Genomic DNA, 9,868 nt, shown 5'->3' on the forward strand with positions numbered 1-9,868 from the left:
TTAGCAAAATAGAAAAATCAAAACAGCAGATTGTTAGCAATACAACAGATTATCAAGACAGAAATCAAGACAGTTGTGTCGTGGAAGAACCACTGTCGTGAAAGCAAAATTTCGGCATGGCCGAGGTGAAACCGTCGTTCGCTCCCCAAGGTTAACACAACACCTCCTACCCTCGTGCACTCGTGGAAGGAGTTGGAACTGCAGACTCTCAATGCCCAGAAAAAATGAAAAAGAGGAAGGAAAATGTTTCGTTTGTCTCGTAAAAGGAAAACCCCAATTTCGTTTCTGATATTTGGTAAAGTATATTTCTATATATATAAACTGCTTTTTCTATTTCCTATCTTTGTGGAGAAAATCTAATAAATTTATAAAACTGATTTTGAAAGGTAATAAAAAGAGATATTTTAAAAATGAAAACTGACAACTAAAAGAGTGTTTCCTTCAGTTTTGGAAAAATTGGCTTGAGAATAATAAATGTAGTCATATTCCCAACCGCCACTATTGGGCCTTGGGTTATGGGTATAAAAGAGCTAGGAGCATCACATTGCGACCCTTCGACGCTTAGCCAGAATCACTCTAGGAATTCGAGATTTGTTTTGTGTACTCATGTAATGCAAAACACTGTCACTTGCTTCTGGCAATTGATACCATTTTTGGACAGTGAGTATGCTGATTATTTTGAGGTTGAAGATAAATTAAAAAGACACATTTTATTTTGTGAAAATAATGAGGACTATATAACTTTATTTTATATCTATATTTTAACGTTGTTAAATATTCGATGGTGTATGATGTGATGGTTCAGTAATGCTTCTATTTGAATTACATGACTTAATTAAGGATTGACATATGATTGTTCCTTTTACCTCTTTTGATCAAATAAACTCCTATATATAAGACGGAAGAAGATCGTATTATAAGATTTTGCACATACTATAAGTTTTTGTACGTAATATATGTTTTTGTATGTACTATAAAGTTTCTTTCGTACTATAACTAAGTTTTTGTATGTAATATATGTTTTTGTACGTATTATAAGATTTTACATGTACTATAAAATTTTATATGTACTATAAGTTTTTGTACGTAATGTATGTTTTTGTACGTATTATAACTAACATTTACTACAAAAAAATGATTTTTTCTATGGACAAAATCTGTATGTAATGAACAAAATCCATATGTAATTAGATATTATTTATAGATTACATACAAAAACAAATTTGTATATAAACCAGACATCGATAACTTTACATACAAAATTTTTCGTAAGTATTAAAATTTGTATATAATTTACATACCGATTGTTCTGTATGTAATTCTCAGTGACGTATTGGTGATATATTTTAGATTAGGTGTTAGAATTATTGGTGAAGTGTGAAAGGGTGAGAACATTTAATGAGAACCCATCTTAGATTCACCTTACACTACCGGGCTCAATTATGAGACTGCAATGTATTACATAAGACATGAGAAATCTCTTCCTCTACCAACAATGTCCAATTACTGATATCTATTATCCTCACCCTGCACGAGCCCATTCAAATTCAGACCTTCTACCACTAATGCATCTGCCTGCATATGCTTGTCTCTACCCACTTTTCATTTTTAATAATTCTCATTTTAGTTTCAAACTTACATTTTCATTCCTATGCAAATTAAAAAAAATATATATATCCACAAATTTTATTTTACTTAATAATAAAATTAAGAAACCTGTTATTGAACATTTATTTGGAAACAACTTTCCAATACTTATTATTTTAAATCTTTCGTATTTAAGAATTTTTATGAGATAAATTTACAATTATTATTTTATCTTTGATAAATTATTCATTATCAAAGTGAGTTAATTTCACTTTGTATAATTGAATTTTCCTTCCTTATCAGTACACTATAACTGAAAACACACGACGAGGAATCGAATCTTATATGCAGATGTGATGTGCATAAAAAATAATAATAAATTAATAGAACTTCAAAGTTAAATAGAAAAAATATATTTAAGTGTAATTAGTATAATAGGATAATAATATAATAATTATTGATGACAAAGTGATAACAAGGGCTCATTGAATAGGTCCTTAGCTTCTTGCGGATACAAATACAAGAAAATTAATGTTTCTTTACACAAACATGCTTCACATCTATTCCATAGACTTAGACTTATAAATAAGTATGCTTCTTTAAAAAACCACAACACACCATGCTTCTTTACAAAACATTCTCTAGGTTTTTAAGATAGCGGTTAGTAGTAGAAATTAAAGTCACCTAAATTGATAAAAAAGCTTCTCAAACCTCGGGAGTAGTCTAGGCAGATTCAATGCACCATCTAGTACATAATTGCAACTAGTAGATTAATTAGCTAAATGGAAATAGGAACTAAATCTACACATTTGTGATGAATAACTAAGAGACCCAAATGGCACAACTCATAGCACAATTAAAATATTTGGAGAGCAAGTGCAACCAGGTCTTTCTATTTTCAACCGATAGAACTATAGATATTCATAAAAGTTTGGTAATTGTAAAGCAAAGAAACCTGGAGTGTAAGGTAAAGAAGGGACTTTATAAACCCTATGCAGAAATAGACCTCAATGAAATCCCTTCTTGTGTCTCTTCAATGGACAGAACAAAACCACATATTGTGTCTCTTCAATTCAATCAAAATCCAAAATATACGTAGAGCAAAAATGGGTTTTATATCTATCCACAACACTAATCCATTTTATGATTTGAATGGGTTGTTTACCCTCGTTAGAGGTGAGAAGACATGGTGGTGGTCGTAGGGTGAGAGTTTTGTGATGCAGCAGCAAGGGTGCGAGCTCTAAAAGTCAAGTAACCTACAACGAGCTTGAATGAAGGTGCTCCCAGGGTCGGGCCAATCCAGAGGAGGCATGAGTGGTGATGCTAGGGTTTTGACCTCGTCGTTGGATCAATGATCCTCTATGTTAGTGTGAGTGGCAGAGAACGAATGGAGAGTGAGTGCGAGATGAAGGAAGAATAGGGTTTCTAGTGAACTTCTTCTTCTCTGTGACTAAGCTTCTTAAGCTTCTTCTCGGAGCTTATTATTATCTGATATGTGAGTTTCTTCTTTTAGAATAAGTAACAAAATTTAGAATGCGAGAATAAACTTGGTTTTAATTTTTAATAATTAATTAATTTTAAATATGTGTATAAAATTAGGAGGTATTTTCTTTTACTTATTTACGGATACTTTATCATTATTTACCGATGTCATCTTTCCCAAAAGTCAGAAAAGTTGAGTTCTAACACATCAAATTCTTTCTATGTTATATACAAATTTTTTCGTATGTAATTCAATTTTACAAATTCGTATGTAATATCTACTTTACATACAAATTTAAATTTGTATGTAAATATTTGTAGATAAATTACATTTTTCTTGTAGTGATTTTATACGTACTATAAGATTATAAAATTTTCTACGTACTATAAGTTTTTGTATATACTATAAGGTTTTCTACGTACTATAAGTTTTTGTTTGTAATATATATTTTTGTACGTACTATAAGATTTTCTACGTACTATAAGCTATTGTACATAATATATGTTTTTTTATGAAACCAATGATAAAGTATAAAATCATATGGTTTGACACAATTATTTTGTGAAGCTATAGATTCATTTCTTGACTGCACCATAAGAGGAGGATAATGTAAATTATATGTTGTATGATTAATTTAAATACTTGAACATTATTATTTATTTTTGTTGCATTATAAACAGTGTTAATGCAAATATTTATTTCAAATGTTTAAATGGTGGATATTTTTAATGAATTAGAGAGTGGTCACGACATCTGTGATTGATTGATATTTATAATCACGTAATAAACATTAATTGTAATTAATTATATGTGATGGGATAAATTTTTACCTACAAGAATTTTCTTACATCTTTATCTTTATGATTAATTAGAATGGAATATTGGATTATATTTCTCAGCTTGCCCATAAGGATTAAGAGAGAAGAAACGTAGTCTAATAGTTTTATCATTTGGTTATATATGAATTGAGGAAGAATTTAGCCCACCAGCATGTTTTATGTCACTAGATTCATTCATTAAGACGCGTGTTTACATTGGTAAAATATAATAGTTCATAATTTTATCATTTGGTGATGTGAGTCTAATTGAGTAAGACTTTTTAGCCCACAAACAAGTTTTATGTCACTAGATTCATTCATTAAGACGCATGTTTATGTTTACATTGGTATAACATAATAGTATAATTGTTTTATCATTTGGTGATGTGGGTCTAATTGAGTAAGACTTTAACTCAGACAAGTTTATGTCACTAGATTCATTCATTAATACATGTTTGTATCGGTAAAACATAATAGCATTTGGTTCTGTTGAGTATGACTTTGACCCACATTCAAGTTTTATATCACTAAGATTCATTTATTAAGACAAGTTTGCATTGACAAAATATTATTTTGTTATAGTCTCAAATTATGATAATGAGCATGTTTTTATAAAAAAAATTGCAGTTTCTCAATCTGTAAATATTTCTAATATCCATCATGATGATCATGGTATTCCCAAACTAGAAAGGAGATAATTATAAGTTTTGGAAGGAAAAAGTTCTTCTCCTTTTGGGTTGGATGGACATTGATTATGCTATTAGAAAACTATAATCATGGTTATTACTTATACCAGCCAGCACTCAATATATTGTTGATCTCTATGAAAAGTGGGAGAGATTAATTAATTGTCACCTTGTGATGTTAATAAAGACTAACTTTTTTTATGGTATTCGGGATTTTGTTGATTAGCATGACAATGTGAGAGATTTACTAAAGGTTAATGATAAACCATTCATCACATATGATAAATCTCTTACCAGCACTATTATCATGTATTTTTCATCTTTAGAGTTCATTGAGATTAAGGGAGTTACATAATCACATCATGTGCATAAGAGACATTGTGGCTCATGTAACATCCATATTTTTAATAAATTGTATTATTTATTTTAAATAAAACACTTAGAAAATTTTCTATTTTTACTAATGTTTCGTATTTTATTATGATGTAGTTTAAACATTAAAAATATATTATATCATGATGTAGTTTTTACTTATTAAGAATAACAATAAGAAGAAAACAAAACTAATAAAATATGCATATATATATATATATATATTAAAAAATATTAGGTAAAAAAATATTAATTTAAATTTTATTAAATAGGTGTATGTAAAAAAAATATAGAAAAAAAAAGAAGAACAAGAAGAGATAAGAAGATAAGAAGAAAAGTGAGAAGGTAAGAAAGTGAGAAAGAGAGAAAGAAAGAAAGAAGAGAGAGAAAGAGAGAAGAAAGAAAGGAGAGAGAAAAAAAGTTTAGAGCAAAGATTCAAAGAGATCTTAATCATCTACAAATATTATTAGTGTGCCATTCAATCAATAAGGTAAGGGGGAGCGAGGTTAAGCTCTTTTTATATTAATCTTGATAAACTCATGGGTTTTATATTAATCTTTTATTTATTTTGACTCATATATTATTCTATTTACTTTCATTTAACTTATTTTCATTTATTATCCTCTTATATTTATTTTATTTAATATCTAATTATACACTGATCCTGTTTATTTATTTATTTTATTTAATCTCCAGTTATGCACTGGTCCTATTTATTTATCTCCAGTTACGCATTGGTCCTATTTATTTATTTTATTTTATTTATCTCCAGTTACGCACTGGTCCTATTTATTTATTTTATTTTATTTACCTTCAATTACACACTGGTCCTATTTATTTATTTTATTTTATTTATATCCAGTTATGCATTGGTCTTGTTTATTTATTTCAATTAATATATTTTCAGTTACGCACGGGTCCCGTTTAATTTATATTTTTGTTATTATATTTATTTATAATGCTATAATCCTTATCTAATTATTTATTTAAAGTTCTTGCTTTGATTCTTATTTTATCATTATTTTATAATTTTATAAAACAAAAATAAATGTGAAGTGAAAGTAAATATTATTTTATTCAGTGAGCTTGGATAGAAGAAAATTGCATGTACATTTTATCGTTGTTTTATATTCTTTGTGTATAGTTTATACAATGACATGATTTGATAGTCATCACATTTTATAACCTTTGAAAATATCCAAGAATATGTCAGTTAAGTAAGAGTTAAGTCTGATTTCAATAAGTTGAGATTAAACTAGTGTCAGAGTGTTTGTATTTGGGAAGTCACAGTTTGGTACACTGCGGGATGAAAGGCAGGGACCATGGTGGGGTCTAAGGAAGTTTTACCAAGTAGGTGAATATCTGGATAGTTCAGAATAGCACACCGGACTAGGATATTCATAGGCCAAACTTAGGACTATCCGATACCCGCTCGACATCGCCAATGTTAGGTAGTGAGTATATATCTCTTTTGTGAGCCGATGAATGACTAATATTCTTGAGAAAGAAATAATGATGATTGTACCAATGTTTTATGAGAAATACTCAACTACCTGATCACTCTCAAAGTAACTTTTGATGTTCATAATGGATCATCAGAAGTGGAATATGGATTCATATGTCTGGTAAAACAAGATCGAGTTTTGTGGTTGTAGATCCAAATCTAGGCCCCCAGTGTTTGTATTGTTTGTTGAGTTTATTAAGATTGATATTTAAGGCTTATAAAGACCTCACTCCTTTCATATTTTTCTTTCATATGTACCTGTTGCATGAGCAGAAGAGGAACCTGCTCAGTGAGAGTTGTTCGGAATATTATTGGTGGATCTTCTGAAGTTTGACTCATGGATAATTTCTATTAATATCTTTAGGAGATATTAAAAATATAGATAATCTTCTATTTTGATGTAATACTCTTAATATTATACAAATATATATTTTTGTAATATTTCATAAACAATTACAGAGATGTAAACTATATATATATATATATATATATATATATATATATATATATATATATATATATGAATATGAAGTTATGTTATTATTAATATTCTCTTAAGAAAAATCTTATGGTAAAAAAAATTTAATTCCATATCTTTTTTATCAAATAATAATTATTTAATATAGTAGTCAGGGCGTCACAGCTCAACTGAAGGCCTTAAAGGCTACTATGTCAGATTTCGTTATAGTACATTATATTTTGTATACTTTGCCTCATCCATATGCTCCTTTTAAAATTCCTTATAACACATATAAGGATAAGTGGTCTATTAATGAATTAGTGACCATGTGTGTTCAAGAAGAGGAAAGGTTACTAATGGAAGAAGGTCAAATGGTAAACTTGACTACTTCTCTTAAGAATAAGAAGAATCAAGTTAATGAGAATGGAAAGATGTCTGCTAAGCCAGTTATAAAGAAGGAGTCCAAGTGTTTCTTTTGTAAAAGAAGGGACACATGAGGAAGGATTGCGCAAAGTTTAAGAATTGGCGAGTGAAGAAAGGTAATTATTTTGCTTCTGTTTGTGATGAGTTTAATATGACTAGTATTAATCATCACACATTGTGGATTGATTCTGGAACTACAATCCATGTTTGTAATACCATATAGGGTATGCAAATGTGGAGGCTATCGGGACATGCAATTTGGTTTTTAATAGTGATTTTATTTTGTGTTTAGAAAAGGTCTTTTTTGTGTTTCTCGTTTTTATAAAAATTTAATTTCCATTTTGAGATTTGCACCTTTGGGTGTTTCTTTTAATTTTATGGAATATGGTTTTACTTTGTTGAATAAATTGAAAGTTTGTTGGCTTTTATGAACTATGTGATGGTTTTTACTCAATTAAATTACAAATTACACTGCTTATAGTTCAATGTATGTTTCTGTTGGGTTAAACAATGTGTTATGAATGAAAATTCCTTCATGTTATGGCACCGAAGATTGGAACATATCTCCATTAAGACAATCAAACAATTAATAAATGATGAAGTACTTAGTACTTTATATTTTGTTGATTTTGAAACTTGTGTAGATTGCATTAAGGGTAAGTAAACTAACAAGTCCAAAAAAGGTGCTAAAAGGAGTTCAAACTTACTAGAAATTATTCATACAAATATTTGTTGTCAAAGTATGGATGCAAGTAATCCAAGATACTTCATCACCTTGATAGATGATTACTCACGATACATTTATCTTCACTTACTTCATTATAAGGATGAAGCTTTATATGCCTTTAATGTTTTTAAGGCTAAAGTAGAGTTACAATGTAGAAAGCAAATTAAGTTTGTGAGATCAGATAGAGGTGGAGAGTATTATGGTAGATACACTATAAGTGGACAAACACCTTGTCCATTTGCAAAATTTCTTCAAGAACATAGGATTGTTGCCCAATACACTATGCCTAGTTCTTCGGAGCAGAATGGTGTGGCAAAAGGAAGAAATCAAACTTTAATGGATATGGTGAGAAGAAGCATGAGGAGTTATGCAAAACTTCCTAAATTCTTGTGGATTGAAGCACTTAAGACGATTGTGTGTATAGTGGATCAAGTTCTAACCAAGGTTGTTTTAAGAACACCTTTTGAGTTATTCAAAGGTTAGAAACCCAATTTATGACACCATACGCCTTTGGAAATGCCCATCTAAAGTGACATTTTATAACCCACAAGAGAAGAAACTAGAACTTAAGAATATTTATTAGTCGATATTTCATTGGATATACTAAAAAGTCCAAAGGTTATAATGTTTTATTGTCCATCTCATAACACTAGAATTGTTGAATCAAGGAATGTAAAGTTTCTTGTAAATGACTTGATTAGTGGGAGTGATTTAATCAAAATAATCATAATGAAGTACAACCCTCTAAATCAAATGATAGACTGGTAGTCATTCATGCTCCTTTGGTTCAAGAGCATATTGGACAACTAGTTATTCGAGTTCCACAAATTGTTGGAGATAGATCAAGTTGCTAAGGAACCAGTTGAACAACAAGTTTCTCATCAAGGTAGTAAAGCAACATTAAGAAGACCAACAAAGATCAAAGGATCAATCAACAATTTCTAGTGATTATAAAGTGTATTTACAATAATTAGATTACAACATTGGAGCAGAAAATAACCTTGAACGAGAACAGATGAAGAATGTTTCATATGCTTCAGCTGTTGAAAATCTAATGTATGCTCAGGTTTGCCCCAAACCTGACATTTCACAGTTAGAGTTTTGGAAAGATATCAAAGTAGTCCAAGTGTTGACCACTAGAAAGCTGCAAAGAAGGTAACCAAATATCTTCCCAGACTAAAGGATTTCTTGCTCATATATCAATGGCATTAATACTAGAGAATCAACATTTGGTTATTTTTTATGCTTACTAGTGATGCTATATTTTGAAGCAGCAAAAAGCAGACCTTTTGACTGCTACTTCCAGTATCTAGTATGGAGGTTGAGTTTGTTTCTTGTTTTGAGGCTACCTCACATGGTATATAGTTGAAGAGTTTTATATCTAGGTTTACTGTTGTGGATTCAATTGCTAGGTCATTGAAGTTATATTGTGATAAGTTTGTTGCGTTATTTATGGCTAAGAATAATAGAAGTGAAAATCAAATTAAGCACATTGACATTAAATATTTAGCCATAAGAAAAGGTGTTAAATGGTCATTGAGCATGTTAGCACTGAGTTGATGATTGTCGATCTTTTAACTAAAGGCATGCCATTAATGAAATTTAGTGTAAATGGGAGTTGGTTTCATGTTATGACAATCATTATTTTTTACTTTAATAAAACTTTTATTCAGTTTTTCTCATTTTGTTGTACACATATTTGTTTATTTTGAGAAATATCGTTTGATCCCGAATAAACATATGATTTATTCATTATAGTTAAGAGTCTTTGATGAGAAACTATATATTGTGATACATAGGAGATCATA

General features: G+C 29.5%; 1 pseudogene; it reads left to right on the forward strand.

Annotated features, from left to right (window-relative positions):
- Positions 1-2,693: 2,693 nt before the first annotated feature.
- LOC146887934 (uncharacterized) lies at positions 2,694-9,219 on the forward strand (annotated as a pseudogene).
- Positions 9,220-9,868: the final 649 nt, after the last annotated feature.

The sequence above is a fragment of the Vigna unguiculata genome, chromosome 3 (assembly GCF_037176805.1).
Source record: "Vigna unguiculata cultivar grain cowpea cultivar isolate G323 ecotype 2 chromosome 3, ASM3717680v1, whole genome shotgun sequence".
Taxonomy (NCBI): Eukaryota; Viridiplantae; Streptophyta; class Magnoliopsida; order Fabales; family Fabaceae; genus Vigna; species Vigna unguiculata.